The sequence below is a fragment of the Triticum urartu genome, chromosome 4 (assembly GCF_003073215.2).
Source record: "Triticum urartu cultivar G1812 chromosome 4, Tu2.1, whole genome shotgun sequence".
NCBI classification, from domain to species: Eukaryota; Viridiplantae; Streptophyta; class Magnoliopsida; order Poales; family Poaceae; genus Triticum; species Triticum urartu.
The window spans coordinates 333,088,510-333,105,112 of record NC_053025.1 but is presented as its reverse complement, the minus strand read 5'-3'; positions in this window follow the sequence as shown (position 1 = coordinate 333,105,112).

The following is a 16,603-nucleotide window of genomic DNA, read 5'->3' as shown; positions in this document are numbered from 1 at the left end:
TGAATCTCAGACAGAGGAGATGGTTGGAGCTCATAAAGGATTATGATATGAAGTTGCATTATCATCCAAGGAAGGCCAATGTCGTAGCAGACGCTTTGAACTGCAAGAGTTATGCCAATACCCTCGTAAGCAGAGGATTACCGCAAGAGTTAGTTTACAATATCAAGGAACTTCGTTTGGAGATAGTTCCAAGAGGTTTTGTTGCAGCAATGGAGGTTCCGTCTACATTATTGGGAAAGACTTGAGAACCTCAGAAGGATGATAAGGAAATTGTTGAGATAAAGGAGAAGATGAGCATAGGGAAAGCTAAGGGTTTCTGTGAGGATGAGCACGAGACTTTATGGTTTGAAGATCGTATATATGTGCCCAATAATGCGGAGATCAGGAAGTTAATACTTCAGGAAGCTCATGACTCGCCATACTCGATTCAGCCCCGAAACACCAAGATGTATTTAGATTTGAAGGAGCGTTTCTAGTGGACAGGTATGAATAAGGATATTGCCGAGTATGTAGTAGTATGTGATGTATGGCAGAGAGTGAAGGCAGAACATCAGAAGCCGGCATGATTGCTTCAGCCTATGCCGATACCCGAATGGAAGTCGGACAAGCTTGGCATGGATTTCATCACCAGATTAGCCAAGACCCGATCAGGATATGATTCAATCTGGGTAGTAGTTGATCACTTGACCAAGGTAGCTCACTTCATCGTAGTGAAAACCACTTATACGAGTGCGAATTTGGCCAAGATATATATGACCAGGATCGTATGTCTGCACGGAGTTCCGAGGACCATCGTATTAGATAGAGGAACACAGTTAACTTTGAAGTTTTGGAATCAGCTGCACCAGACTTTGGGTACCAGGCTAGAGTTTAGTACATCTTTTCATCCGTAGACATATGGACAGACCGAGAGAGTCAATCAGATTCTGGAGGACATGTTGAGAGCTTGTGCGCTAGATTATGGATCTAGTTGGGATGACAATTTGCCTTACGCAGAGTTCTCATACAACAACAGTTATCAGGCTAGTTTGAAGATGGCTCCTTTTGAAGCCTTGTACGGAAAGAGATGAAGGACACCATTAATGTCGGATGAAGTTGGATACCGTCAATTGTTTGGACCAGATATGATCAAAGAGTCCGAAGAGAAGGTCAAGTTGTTTCGAGATAGACTCAAGGTAGCTTAGTCCAAGCAGAAGAGTTATGCGGATACAAAATGCAAGGAGGTAGTCTATGAAATCAGAGACAGAGCATATCTTTGTGTGTCACGTCTACGAGGAGTTAAACGATTTGGAGTTAAGGGGAAGTTAGCCCCGAGGTTTGTAGGACCATACCGAGTACTGGAACGTATGGGAGAAGTTGCCTACAAGTTGTAGTTACCCGAAGGATTGTCAGGAGTTCATGATGTGTTTCACGTTTCCCAGTTGAAGAAGTGCCATGCTGAGATGGCCAATATTCCTCTAAGAGATACGGTGCCCCTGGAAGCAATTCAGTTGGAGAGTGATCTGACCTACGAGGAGAAACCCGTCAAGATTCTCGAGTTTGCCAACCGAGTTACGCGCAGCAAGGTTCTCAAGTTTTGCAAGGTTCAGTGGAGCCACCATACCGAAGATGATGCCACCTGGGAATGAGAAGAAGACCTACGGAAAGACCACCCACACCTATTTCCTAGCCAACCTGAATCTCGAGGGCGAGATTCATCTTCACGGGGTAGGTTTGTAACATCCCAAATTGTCAATTTGGATGTTATACATAGGTCATCATATGCATACCATATTTTATTTGCGTTTTGGTTGTGATCCTAGAAATCTTAAGCAACTCAAGGACCCAAGGAGAGAGTTGGGGATTTCATTCATTTTCAAATTTGAATTTTTTTTCTCAATTTTGAAAAGAGGATCAATTTGGTTTTAATATTTTCCTCTCCAATTATTTCCAATATTAAAAAATAAAAGAGGGAAGATAAAATGACTTCTTCAAAACAGAGGAATATTGGAGGAAATTTTTTTAAATCAAATAAATATTTTGTTTGGATTTTATGTGAGATTTTATTTGAATTAGAAAAATATGCATTTTTGAAACTTGCATTTTTAGGCTAGAAAAATGTTCACTTTGTTCTAAATATTTTATTTAGACAGTGAAAATTGTTTTTCGCATTTATAGATTTGTTTTTATATTTTATTAGGTTTTAACTTCGGTGGAATTTTATTTAAAATAAAGTTTTCCCGGACTGACTGGGCCAAAACCCAGCCGGCCCACTCCCGCGCGCCGCCTTCCTCCCGCCGCCGTCGTGCATGAAACTGTTAATATAACTTGCTATGTTTACATGGGTACCATCATATTTTCTGTGTCTTTTTGGCTCATGTTCAGTAAGGGAGTTTTGTTAAGTGCTTTTAGTAGAAGCATGCCATGCCTTTGTTTGCCATGAAATGTTCCTATAGCATGTTGTTTGCTTGCTCTAAGCATTGCTCCCTGATGTCGTTTTTGACATGTTAGTATTTTCACTAAGTCTGTGAAGCTGATATCTTTTGCACTTTTGCCATGCTTGTTTGAACCTGTTCTAGTGTGATTTAGATGTAGCTCAGTGTTCATCTTTTGTCAAGCATATCTTTTACATCACTGCCTTATGCTTTGTTGCTATGTTGGAGTGCAGTAGCTTAGTTTCTTGTTGCATTCTAAGTGTTATCATGTTGTTAATCGCAGATTTGCGTCATTCTTATTTTGCTTGTCATTTGCAAACCGTGCATCCATTTCCGGTGATCCTTATATCGATTTCGACTAAAATCACCTCATCTTTCCAGCGGAATACTTGGTTTGCCAAGTTGATCCCTTGATCATTCTTTCCCTTCTGGAGCACGCATATGAATTGCATATCATATCTTGCATATCATGCCATGTATTACATCATGTTGCTTGTGCATTGCACCATGATTGATTGTTGTTCCTTTGCTTGTGCTCTTGCTTTTGGTAGAGCCAGGAGACGAGTACGTGAACGAGGAACCTGTTGAGTACGCTAACGAGGAGCGAGCTTTCGACAACTCTGAGAACATTGAAGGCAATATGACCATACCCTCGAAATCACTTCTATCTTTGCTTGCTAGTTGTTCATTCTAGCGCTATGTCGCGCTACCTACCACTTGTTATATCATGCCTCCCATATTGCCATGTCAAGCCTCTAACCCACCTTCCTAGCAAACTGTTGTTTGGCTATGTTACCGCTTTTGCTCAGCCCCTCTTATAGCGTTGCTAGTTGCAGATGAAGTTGAAGTTTGTTCCATGTTGGAACATGGATATGTTGGGATATCATATTATCTCTTATTTAATTAATGCATCTATATACTTGGTAAAGGGTGGAAGGCTCGGCCTTTTGCCTGGTGTTTTGTTCCACTCTTGCTGCCCTAGTTTCCATCATACCGGTGTTATGATCCTTGATTTTGCGTTCCTTAGGTTGGGGTTATGGGACCCCCTTGACAGTTCGCTTTGAATAAAACTCCTCCAGCAAAGCGCAACCTTGGTTTTAACATTTTCCACCTAAGCCTTTTCCCTTGGGTTTTTGCGACCCCGTGGGCCATCTTTATTTTTAACCCCCGGGCCAGTGCTCCTTTGAGTGTTGGTACGAACAGAGCCGCATGCGGGGCCACCTCGAGGAATCTCGAGCGCTGGTTTTACTCATAGCTTGTCTCATCCAGTCTTCCCTGAGAACGAGATATGTGCGGCTCTTATCGGGTTTTGTCGGCACAGTCGGGCGGCTGTGCTGGTCTTGTTTTACCATTGTCGAAATGTCTTGTAACCGGGATTCCGAGACTGATCGGGTCTTTCCGAGAGAAGGAATATCCTTCGTAGACCGTGAGAGCTTGTGATGGGCTAAGTTGGTACACCCCTGCAAGGTATAAACTTCCGAGAGCCGTGCCCGCGGTTATGTGGCAGATGGGAATTTGTTAATATCTGATTGTAGAGAACTTGACACTTGACTTAATTAAAATGAATCAATCGCGTGTGTAGCCGTGATGGTCTCTTTTCGATGGAGTCCGGGAAGTGAACACGGCCTTGTGTTATGCTTGAATGTAAGTAGTTTCAGGATCACTTCTTGATCACTTATAGCTTCACGACCGCTGCGTAGCTTCTCATCTTACTCTTATTTGCGTATGCTAGCCACCATATTTACTTAGCGCTTGCTGCAGTTCCACCTCACTACCTTATCCTACCCATAAGCTTAAATAGTCTTGATCTCGCGGGTGTGAGATTGCTGAGTCCTCGTGGCTCACGGATACTTCCAAACAGTTGCAGGTGCCGACGATACCAGTGCAGGCGATGCTACCGAACTCAAGTGGGAGTTCGATGAGGATCTGGGTCGTTACTATGTTTCTTTTCCTGATGATCAGTAGTGGAGCCCAGTTGGGACGATCGGGGATCTAGCATTTGGGGTTTATCTTCCTTTTATTCGGATTTGACCGTAGTCGGTCTATGATTGTATCTGGATGATGTATGAATTATTTATGTATTTTGTAAAGTGGCGATTGTAAGCCAACTCTTTATCCCTTTCTTATTCATTACATGGGATTGTGTGAAAATTACCCCTCTTGCAACAAAACCACCATGCGACTATGCCTCTAAGTCGTGCCCCGACACGTGGGAGATATAGCCGCATAGTGGGCGTTACATCCCCCTACCTATAAATATACACCCCCTCCTCTAAATCTGGGCGAAACCCTAGCCTAGCCTCTCCCACCACCATCGGACGCGTCCACCGCCTCTGCCTCACCCAACCCAAACGCCCCACGTGTCCCTGTCCTGCGGCCGCTGCCACTGGCCCGCGGGGGCCCGAGGGAGGCCCTCCCGACCCACATCGCGCCTGCTTGCCGGCGCTCCCGACCACGCCCCGCCGTGCTGCGCCCGCCACCGTCACCTCCAGCACCGCCCAACGCCGGTCGCCTCCCGCACGCCGCCTCTCCGATGCCGTGCCGCCGCGCCCGTGCCCCCCCGCCGGCACCCCGACCTCCACCTCCTCGCCGGCGCCTAGATCCGGTCTCCGGCGAGCCCCCGTGCCTCTCCGCCGTCTCCCTCCTCTCTGGCGGCTACTCCGGTGAGCAGTCTAGCAGTCCTCGGATTGCGTGCCCGAAACCCTAGATCGGAGCAGGTCGACTCCGTTTTTCCCTAAGTCTGTAATATTTTGGTGTCCCCTTCATCATGCCATATCTCCGTTCCTATAGCTCTGAATCATGCATATGATATGTCAAAATGTTCGTCTCGTGATGCTCTTCACGTTAGTGTCATTTTCATGCATTTTACTGTCCATATTGATGCCATTATTATCATTGCAAAAGTGCTACATGATGTTAACTGCTGTCTGTTAACAGAACCTGGTAATATGTCGTTTTTGTTGCATTTTGTGTGTGCATCCTATGAACATGATGTCTACATGTTTTATGAGCTCCATCATGCCATATTTACATGGGTGCAAGTCTTGTATTTTTGTGATCTATGTGGTGACAATCACAAGCATGCAAAGTAGGCTTTCATAATGTTGCTGATTTCAGACACTTCGTATTTTTGCTAAGTCCTTTTCCTGTTACATTTTGATGCCATGTAAACTTGTTGCTACCATGAGATCCATGCACATTTTGAGATAGTTCAGTAAGCATGTTTTGTAGACGTGGTTTTGCTCTATCCATTAATATCTCTGGTTGAAATTATGGAGTAGTCTGTCATGTCATTTTCTTGTCCTACTTTTGCTAAATATTGTTCGTGGCAGATTGTTAACATGATATTCAATATTGCCATGTGTTTTGCTAGTGATGCATGTACCCTATCAACTTCTTGTCATGCTTAGCTTCTTGAATATATCTATTTCATGTTGTTTACCTTGTCATGCCATAAAATGCTTTGTGGTGAGTGGCATGAGCCTGCAAAGTTGCTATCACGAATCTGTTTATGCCATGTCATGCTTTTCTTCGAAGTCTGAAACTGTTCATAAAACTTGCCATGTTGGCATGGGTACTACATTATTTTCCATGCCTCTTTGGGTTATGATCAGTAAGGGAGATTTGTTCTATGTGTTTAGTACTAGCATGTCATTCCTTTGTTTGCCATGATATGTTCTTGTAGCATGTTTTTTGCTTGCTCTAACCATTGCTTCCTGATGCTGGTTTTGACATGTTAATAATTTCTCCAAGTCTGTGAAGCTGATATCGTTTGCATTTTTGCCATGCTATTTTGAGCTTATTCTAGTGAGATATAGCAGGAGCTTAGTGTTCATGTTTGGATGAGCTTCATGTGTACTTTATGCTCATAAGCCTTGTTGCTATGTTGGAGTGCATTAGCTTAGTTTCTTGTTGCATTCTAAGTGCTATCATGCTGTTAATTGCAGATTTGCGTCATCCTTGCATTGCTTGTCATTTGCAAACCGTGCTTCCGTTTCTGGTGATCCTTATATGGACTTTGACCGTAATCACCTCATCTTTCCAGCAGAATACTTGTTATGACAAGTTGATGCATTGATCATTATTTCCCTTCCGGAGCACGCATATGCATTAAATATCATATCTTGCATATCATGTCATGTATTGCATCATGTTGCTTGTGCATTGCACCGTGATTGATTGTTATTCCATTGCTTGTGTTCTTGCTTTGGGTACAGCCGAGAAATGAGTACATGAACGAGGAACCTGTTGAGTACGCTAACGAGGATCAAGCTTTCAACAACTCTGAGAACATTGCAGGCAAGATGACCATACCCTCGATATCACTTCTATCTTTGCTTTCTAGTTGTTCGTTCTATCGCTATGTCGCACTACCTACCACTTGTTTATAATGCCTCCCACATTGCCATGTCAAGCCTCTAACCCACCTTCCTAGCAAACCGTTGTTTGGCTATGTTACCGCCCCTCTTTAGCGTTGTTAGTTGCAGGTGAAGTTCAAGTTTGTTCCACTTTCGAACATGGATATGTTGGGATATCACAATATCTCTTATTTTAATTAATGCATCTATATACCTGGTAAAGGGTGGAAGGCTCAGCCTTATGCCTGGTGTTTTGTTCCACTCTTGCCGCCCTAGTTTCCGTCATACCGGTGTTATGTTCCTTGATTTTGCGTTCCTTACGCGGTTGGGGTTATGGGACCCCCTTGACTGTTTGCTTTGAATAAAACTCCTCCAGCAAGGCCCAACCTTGGTTTTACATTTTCCTACCTAAGCCTTTCCCTTGGGTTCTGCAGACCCGAGGGTCATCTTTATTTTAACCCCCCGGGCCAGTGCTCCTCTGAGTGTTGGTCCGAACCGGGCAGCCTGCGGGGCCACCTCTGGGAAACTTGAGGGCTGGTTTTACTCGTAGATTGACCTATCCGGTGTGCCCTAGGAACAAGATATGTGCAGCTCCTATCGGGATTTGTCGGACAGTCGGGTGGCTTTGCTGGTCTTGTTTTACCATTGTCGAAATGTCTTGTAACTGGGATTCCTTCGTTGATCGTGAGAGCTTGTGATGGGCTAAGTTGGGACACCCCTATAGGGTATAAACTTTCAAGAGCCATGCCCGCGGTTATGTGGAAGATGGGAATTTCTTAATATCCGATTGTAGAGAACTTGACACTTGACTTAATTAAAATGAATCAACCACGTGTGTAGCCGTGATAGTCTCTTTTCGGCGGAGTCCGCGAAGTAAACACGGTTTGTGTTATGCATGCACGTAAGTAGTTTCGGGATCACTTGTTGATCACTTCTAGCTTCTCGACCGATGCGTAGCTTCTCACCTTACTCTTATTTGTGTATGTTAGCCACCATATTTGCTTAGAACTTGCTGCAGCTCCACCTCATTACCTTACCCTACCCATAAGCTTAAATAGTCTTGATCTCGCGGGTGTGAGATTGCTGAGTCCTCATGACTCACGGATACTTCCAAAATAGTTGCATGTGCCGATGATACCAGTGCAGGTGATGCTACCGAACTCAAGTGGGAGTTCGACGAGGACCTTGGTCGTTACTAAGTATCGTTTCCTGATGATCAGTAGTGGAGGCAAGTTGGGAAGATCGGGGATCTAGCATTTTGGGTTTATCTTCCTTTTCATTTGGTTTTGACCATAGTCGGTCTATGAGTGTATTTGGTTGATGTATGAATTATTTATGGATTGTGTGACGTGGCGAGTGTAAGCCAACTCTATTTATCTCGGTCTTATTCATTACATGGGATGTTTGTGAAGATGACCCTTCTTGCGACAAAACCACTATGCGGTTATGTCTCTAAGTCGTGCCTCCACACGTGGGAGCTATGGCCGCATCGTGGGCGTTATATTTGGGTATTAGTTCTGAGTTGGCCTTTGGCCTTTATGCACTAACAACCACGCGAGAATAGTTATGGGCCTCGACGTCGCGGTATCACCCGAAGCTTTGTCAGACGTCCAGTTCAGCATTACGGCACGGCTGGGCCGGCACCATCCATGTAGAGGTGGAGCCTAGACCTGCCCTGCTCGCAACGACCCGGAGTACGACGGGCGATGGGCCCAGACCCCGGAGTGCTTAGGATGTAGACCAGCGGGGACCTCTCTACTGAGCCTAGGTAGGGCTACGATGTGTTGATCTTCCGAGGCCGGGCATGACCCAGGAAAGTGTGTCCAGCCAGAGTAATCAAGCATGTTGGAAAACGTGGTGCACCCCTGCAGGGAAGATTATCTATTAATAGTTGTGTCCACGGTAACGAACGTTTAGACTTATATCCCAATCTATTACAACTAGAAATGGATACTTGAGATATGTGGCTCCGAGATTGCTTTCTCGCAGGGATTCGAGGAAGGATCTCTGGGCATTAATTTTACAACATGCTTGTTAATTATAAATTGCTATTCTTTACTATTCTACTTGTTGCAAGATGCTTGGAGCTGCTTGAAGATGCTAGTCTTTGATAGGCTAGACCTTCCCACCCCTCCCCCTATTCTGGCATTCTGCAGTTCAGTCATAGACACAACCCTTTCATTTGATACCAATGCATACTTAGTTTAGATCTGATTCTTGCGAGTACTTTGGATGAGTACTCACGGTTGCTTTGCTCCCCTCCCCCTTATTTCTTCTTTCTGGTTATTTGCAACCAGATGGTGGATCCCAGGAGCCAGATGCCACCGCCGACGACTACTACTACCCCGAGGGTGCCTACTACTACGTGGAGCCTACCAATGAGCAGGAGTAGTTAGGAGGTCCTAGGCTGGAGGCCTTGCCTCTTCGATCGTTGATGTTCGTGCTAGCCTTCTTAAGGAGAAACTTGTTTAACTTATTTCTGTACTCAGATATTGTTGCTTCCGCTGACTTGCTTATGTATCGAGCTATCGATTCGAGCCCTCGAGGCCCTTGGCTTGTAATATGGAGCTTGTATGACATTCATTTGTGTTTAGAGTTGTGTTTTGATATCTTCCCGTGAGTCACTGATCTTGATCGTACATGTTTGTGTGTATGAGTGTACGATTGAATCGGGGCGTCACAAGTTGGTATCAGAGCCGACTGCCTGTAGAAACCCCCCCTTTCCAACTCCTTGGCCGAAGTTGAGTCTAGACTTTGAAAAATTGTTTTACTAACATGGTTGTGTGGCTTATGAGCCCATGTCACCAATTGGGTGGTATTAGGATCTTTTATTCCTCGTCTATACTCTGGGACTCTAATCTTTCTTCTATTCGGGTTAAATGATTTTGCTAACTGTATCCTAGGTTCTCGTGATCACATCCATCCAGAGATTTATATTATGCCTTTCTTGAATTGAGGGCTAGGATCTGCTTCACAGTGTTCACGGGCCGCAGGATCCTTTTATTGAGGGCCCCTTGCGTCGTCCTCTATATATTCCTCGCTCTAGTGGTTTTCTCCGACATGGATGTAGCCTTTGCTATGTCTCGTTGTTGTATTCCTCCATCGTGTGCCAGCGTGCCTCCTAGTATGCCTATGATGATTCTCTTATTCGAACTCATACTAACAACGTGTAATTGGGTCTGTATATGTATATGTATGTCTTTAATGACTACTGCTTTGTACATACTGCGCCTTTGTTCATTGTTCAAGTTACATCATGAATGACTCTATACACCTGGTCCAACCTCTTGTTAAAACTACTCCCTGATGTTTTTAGCAGGATGGCAGACGATCCTCCACATCCACTTACATTGCCGCAATGAGGCAGCAGTTTGAGCTAAATCGTCAGTTTATGGCCCTGTTTGGTTCAGCTTTTATCGATGGATTCCGCTGCCGCGCGGCAGAATCTGACCCAAAGGGCGAACCCAGCAGAATCCGATTCCAGAAATCTGCTGCCAAAATCTGAACCAAAAGCGGAAGCAGACCAGGACGTGCTTTCCAAAATCTGATTCTACTGCGGGCCAAAATCTGAAAAAGCTGTATCAGGTGGTTTGCCAAATGACCTACATCTTTTTCACATCAGATTTTCCACAACTGTTTTTCCATAGCAGATTTTTGATAGTTGCTTTTAGAAATCCACAGTCGAACCAAACAGGGCCTATGACCAGAATTTGTGCGCCTCAACCCGTCCATTTTCCGCAACTCCACCAATCCTATGGATGCTGATGACTGGCTTCGTGACATCCTGTTTGAGATGGAGTCAGCTAATGTTGCCTTGCCAATTATGTCACCTTTGCAGCATTCCACTTGAAGGGTCTAGCTGCTCAATGGTGGGAAAGCCACAGGGGTATGCTACCTGCAGAGACTGTAACCACTTGGCAGGAATTTCAGTTACCCTTCCGTGCATGGCACATTCCTCAAGGTCTGATGGACCAGAAGAAGAAGGAATTTCGCAAACTCTCACAGGGCACAATGATTATGGATTAATATCAGAGGAAATTCCTTGAATTATCTCGCTATGTTGCAGATGACGTCTGCACTAACACTCGCAAGTAGGAGAAATTCCTTGAAGGACTGCGTCCCGATATAAAGCTCGCACTTGTTGCTCATGATTGCACAGACTTTGTGACGCTTGTCACCAATCTTTTCAAACTGAAACTGGTCTGACCGAGTACCAAGAGTCACTCAAGCGTACTCGAGTTGTTGGCCCATCCTCGGGTCAGCCTGCTAAAAAACGGCGAGTATGGATCCCACACAATGTTCATCACCGACCTGCTCCAACACCAAGGCCGTCTTGTGTTGCGCCTCGTCTGCCTCCCCCACAGAGACAGCTAACGATTCAGGGTCAATAGTCCAATGTTGTGGCTCGTCCCCATAATGATGGCTTATGCCACAAATGTGGACAGCCTGGACACTGTGCTCACAACTATCGTCAGGATCGGCCTAAAAAGGCACCGTGTTCTACTGTGGGTCGTATGAAGGGCCATTGAAACCATCATATCAGTAGTTGTAGTGCCGGACCGCCTGCTATGAGTGGTGGTCAAGTCACCCATGTCAAGATTGATGAAGCTCGTGAGTCCCCAAAAATCGTGATGGGCACCCTTCGCGTTAATTCAGTGCCAGCTTCCGTTCTTTTTGATTCAGGAGCATCGCCTGCTTTTGTGTCCCAACAATTTGCTCAGTTGCATGGGCTAGGCATGGAAGAATTGCCCACTCCTTTAGCGGTTCAATCCCCGGGGTCCAAGTGGCAAACCACAATGGTAAGCCCTCGCAACCAAATCGAGATTGGAGTTCTACTTTTTCCGGATTCTCTCACTGTACCTGGAACTTCCAACATAGACATCATTCTTGGTATGGATTGGTTGACAGCCCATAATGCTTTGATTGACTGTGCTACCAAGACAGTCCAGCTCACTCACCCTTCTGGCCAAACAGTCCAATACTCGACCCGAATAGCTTAGGATGTCGAGAACCAGATATATGTTCTGAATGCATTGAATGCATCACCTCTTGAAGGAATAGAGAACATTCCAGTCGTTCATGATTTTGAAGATGTCTTTCCAGAAGAACTTCCAGGAATCCCCCCTGCTAGAGCTGTTGAATTCATCATATACTTGAACCCGGGCACTACTCCTATTGCCATGCGCCCATACAAGATGCCGCCGCGTGAACTCCTTGAGCTTAAGGAGGAAATTGACAAATCTCTCAGCAAGGGTTTCATTCGTCCAAGTTCCTCTGCTTGGGGAGCACCTTCTCTATTTTTCATGAAGAAGGATGGTACGAATCGTTTGGTCCAAGATTACCGAACTATCAACCAGGCAACAATTCAGAACAAGTATGTGCTTCCCAGAATCAATGATCTATATGATCAACTTGTTGGTTCCTCAATATTCTCCAAATTTGATTTGAGGTTGGGTTACCACCAGATCTGATTTTGTGAAGAGGATATTCCCAGGACCGCCTTCGTTACTCACTACGGTTCATACGAGTACACTATCATGTCCTTTGGCTTGACTAATGCTCCAGCCACCTTATCTCGTCTGATGAACTATATATTCATGGAATACCTTGACAAGTTTGCAGTGGTTTATCTGGATGATATCCTTGTATATTCCAAGAACAAATAAGAACATGCTGAACACCTTAGACTTGTTCTGGAAAAGCTTGGAGACATCAACTATATGCTAAGTATTCCAAGTGAGAATTCTGGCTTCCCGAAGTAACCTACCTTGTCCATGTGATCTCCAAGGATGGTATCACCATCAACCCCGAGCGAGTTCAGGATATTCTTGACTGGATGCTATGTCTTGAGCTTGCGTTGGTTTTCCCCGAAGAGGAAGGGATGATGCAGCAGAGTAGTGTAAGTATTTCCCTCAGTTTTTGAGAACCAAGGTATCAATCCAGTAGGAGCCACGCTCAAGTCCCTCGTACCTGCACAAAGCGATAGCTACTCACAACCAACGCGATTAGGGCTTGTCAATCCCTTCACGGTCACTTATGAGAGTGAGATCTGATAGATATAATACTTTTGGTATTTTTGGTATAAAGATGCAAAGTAAAAAGTAAAAGCAAAGTAAAAAAGCAAAGCAAGATTAAAGTGATGGAGATTGATATGATGAGAATAGACCCGGGGGCCATAGGTTTCACTAGTGGCTTCTCTCAAGAGCATAAGTATTCTACGGTGGGTGAACAAATTACTGTTGAGCAATTAACAGAATTGAGCATAGTTATGAGAATATCTAGGCATGATCATGTATATAGGCATCACGTCCATGACAAGTAGATCGAAACGATTCTGCATCTACTACTATTACTCCACTCATCGACCGCTATCCAACATGCATCTAGAGTATTAAGTTACAAACAGAGTAACGCCTTAAGCAAGATGACATGATGTAGAGAGATAAATTCATGCAATATGAAATAAACCCCATCTTGTTATCCTCGATGGCAACGATGCAATACGTGCCTTGCTGCCCCTTCTGTCACTGGGTAAGGACACCGCAAGATCGAACCCAAAGCTAAGCACTTCTCCCATGGCAAGAACTACCAATCTAGTTGGACAAACCAAACGGATAATTCGAAGAGACTTGCAAAGATAACCAATCATGCATAAAAGAATTCAGAGAAGATTCAAATATTATTCATAGATAGACTTGATCATAAACCCACAATTCATCGGTCTCAACAAACACACCGCAAAAAGAAGATTACATCGAATAGATCTCCACAAGAGAGGGGGAGAACTTTGTATTGAGATTCAAAGAGAGAGAACAAGCCATCTAGCTACTAACTATGGACCCGAAGGTCTGAGGTAAACTACTCACACTTCATCGGAGGGGCTAGGATGATGTAGAAGCCCTCCGTGATGACGGCCCTCTTCCGGCGGAGCTCCGGAATAGGCCCCAAGATGGGATCTCGTGGATACAGAAAGTTGTGGCGGTGGAATTAGGTTTTTGGCTCCAGTTATGATCGTTTGGGGGTACATGTGTATATATAGGAGGAAGAAGTACGCCGGAGGAGCAACGAGGGGCCCACGAGGCAGGGGGCGCGCCCTAGGGGGGGCGCCCCCCACCCTCGTGACCGCCTCTTTTGTTCCTTGGAGCAGGGTCCAAGTCTCCTGGATCACGTTCGGTGAGAAAATCATGTTCTCGAAGATTTTATTCCGTTTGGACTCCATTTGATATTCTGTTTATCCAAAACACTGAAATAGGCAAAAAAACAGCAATTCTGGCATGGGCCTCCGGTTAATAGGTTAGTCCCAAAAATAATATAAAAGTGGAAAATAAAGCCCAATATAGTCCAAAACAGTAGATAATATAGCATGGATCAATCAAAAATTATAGATACGTTGGAGACGTATCAGGCATCCCCAAGCTTAATTCCTGCTCATCCTCGAGTAGGTAAATGATAAAAAGAGAATTTTTGATGCGGAATGCTACTTGGCATAATTTCAATGCAAATCTTCTTAATTGTGGTATGAATATTCAGATTAGAAAGATTCAAGACAAAAGTTTATATTGACATAAAAATAATAATACTTCAAGCATACTAACAAAGCAATTATGTCTTCTCAAAATAACATGGCCAAAGAAAGTTATCCCTACAAAATCATATAGTCTGGCTATGCCCCATCTTCACCACACAAAGTATTTCAATCATGCACAACCCCGATGAAAAGCCAAGCAATTGTTTCATACTCTAACTTTTTCAAAACTTTTTCAATCTTCACGCAATACATGAGCGTGAGCCATGGATATAGCACTATAGGTGGAATAGAATGGTGGTTGTGGAGAAGACAAAAAGGAGGGGAAGATAGTCTCACATCAACTAGGCGTATCAACGGGCTATGGAGATGCCCATCAATAGATATCAATGTGAGTGAGTAGGGATTGCCATGCAACGGATGCACTAGAGCTATAAATGTATGAAAGCTCAACAAAAGAAACTAGTGGGTGTGCATCCAACTTGCTTGCTCATGAAGACCTAGGGCAATTTTTGAGGAAGCCCGTCATTGGAATATACTAGCCAAGTTCTATAATGTAAAATTCCCACTAGTATATGAAAGTGACAACATATGAGACTCTCTATATGAAGAACCTGGTGCTACTTTGAAGCACAATATATGAGACTCGCTATATCATGGTGCTACTTTGAAGCACAAGTGTGGAAAAAAGGATAGTAGCATTGCCCCTTTTTATTTATTTTCTTTTTTTGGGCCTTCTTTTTTTTCTTTGGCCTTTCTCTTTTTTTATTGGGACAATACTCTATTGAATGATGATCATCACACTTTTATTTATTTACAACTCTCAATGATTACAACTCGATTCTAAAACAAAGTATGACTCTATAGGGATGCCTCCGGCGGTGTACCGGGATATGAAATGAATCAATAGTGACAAGTATGAAGAAATTATGAGCAGTGGCTTTGCCACAAATACTATGTCAACTACATGATCATGCTAAGCAATATGACAATGATGAATGTGTCATGATGAACTAGATGGTGGAAAGTTGCATGGCAATATATCTCGGAATGGCTATGGAAATGCCATAATAGGTAGGTATGCCATAATATCTCGACCGACACTCATAAGGAAGGCAATCAATAAATAAATCATGCTCCGACTTCGTCACATAATGGTTCACCATACGTGCATGCTACGGGAATCACAAACTTTAACACAAGTATTCTTTAAATTCACAACTACTCAACTAGCATGACTTTAATATTATCACCTCCATATCTCAAAACAATTATCATGCTTCAATCTTGTAACATCCCGAATTTTCAATTTGGAATGTTATACATAGATCATCCATGCATACCATGATTTATTGCATTTCCGTTCCGCAATCCTCGAAATCCTAAGCAACTCAAGGACCCATGGAGAGAGTTGGGGATTTTTCCGGTTTTCATATTTGATTTCTATCAAATAATGAAACGAGGATTTTGATTTTAATAATTTTTCTCTCCGAAAAATATTTCATATTAAATCAAATGAGTGGAGATAATATGACTTCTCCAAAATAAATGAAATATTGGAGGAAAAATATTAAAATAATTTATTGGATTTTATTTGGTTTTATTCGGATTTTATTTGCATTAGAAAAATTGCACGTTTTCAAAATTGCATTTTAGAGCCAAGAAAATGTTCACCTCGTCCAAATTATTTTATTTAGGTGGTGAAAATTTGTTTTGGCATTTTTAGATTTTTATTTATTTTTCTAGGATTTTATTTATGTCGGCAGAATTATTTAAAAAAAAAAATACTGCGCGCCCGACTGGGCCGAATCCCAGCCCATCCAGGCCGGCCTGCCCGCGCCACCGCCTCCCCAGCCGGATCGGGACCGGAGTCCCGATCGGAGCCGCCGCCGCCGCCGTGTCCTGGGCGGACACGCCTCCCGAGGCCGCCCCTTCCCCAAGTTTCCCCCCTCCCCTCTTTATAACCCCTCCGGAGCCCCCCCTTGGAGGCCCAGCCACCGCCCGCAGCCGCCCGCCCCGCCGCCTGCAGCCGCCACGCCGCCGCTGTTTGCCGCCGCCCACGCCGCGCCGGAGCCGCCGCCGCCCGCCGCCGCAGCCCGGCACCCCATGTCGCCCCGCCGGAGTCCCGCCGGAGCCCCGCCGGAGTCGAGCCAAGGTAGCCGCCCCGCCGCCCCGGTTTTCGAAAGAAAACCGTTCGTTTTTTAGAAAACCCTAGTTTCGTTTTTTGTTTTTTTTATAGATCGGTTTTTCTCCGGTTTATTTATTTAGCGAGCGTTCGTTCATTCGTTCGTTTTAATGAACATGTT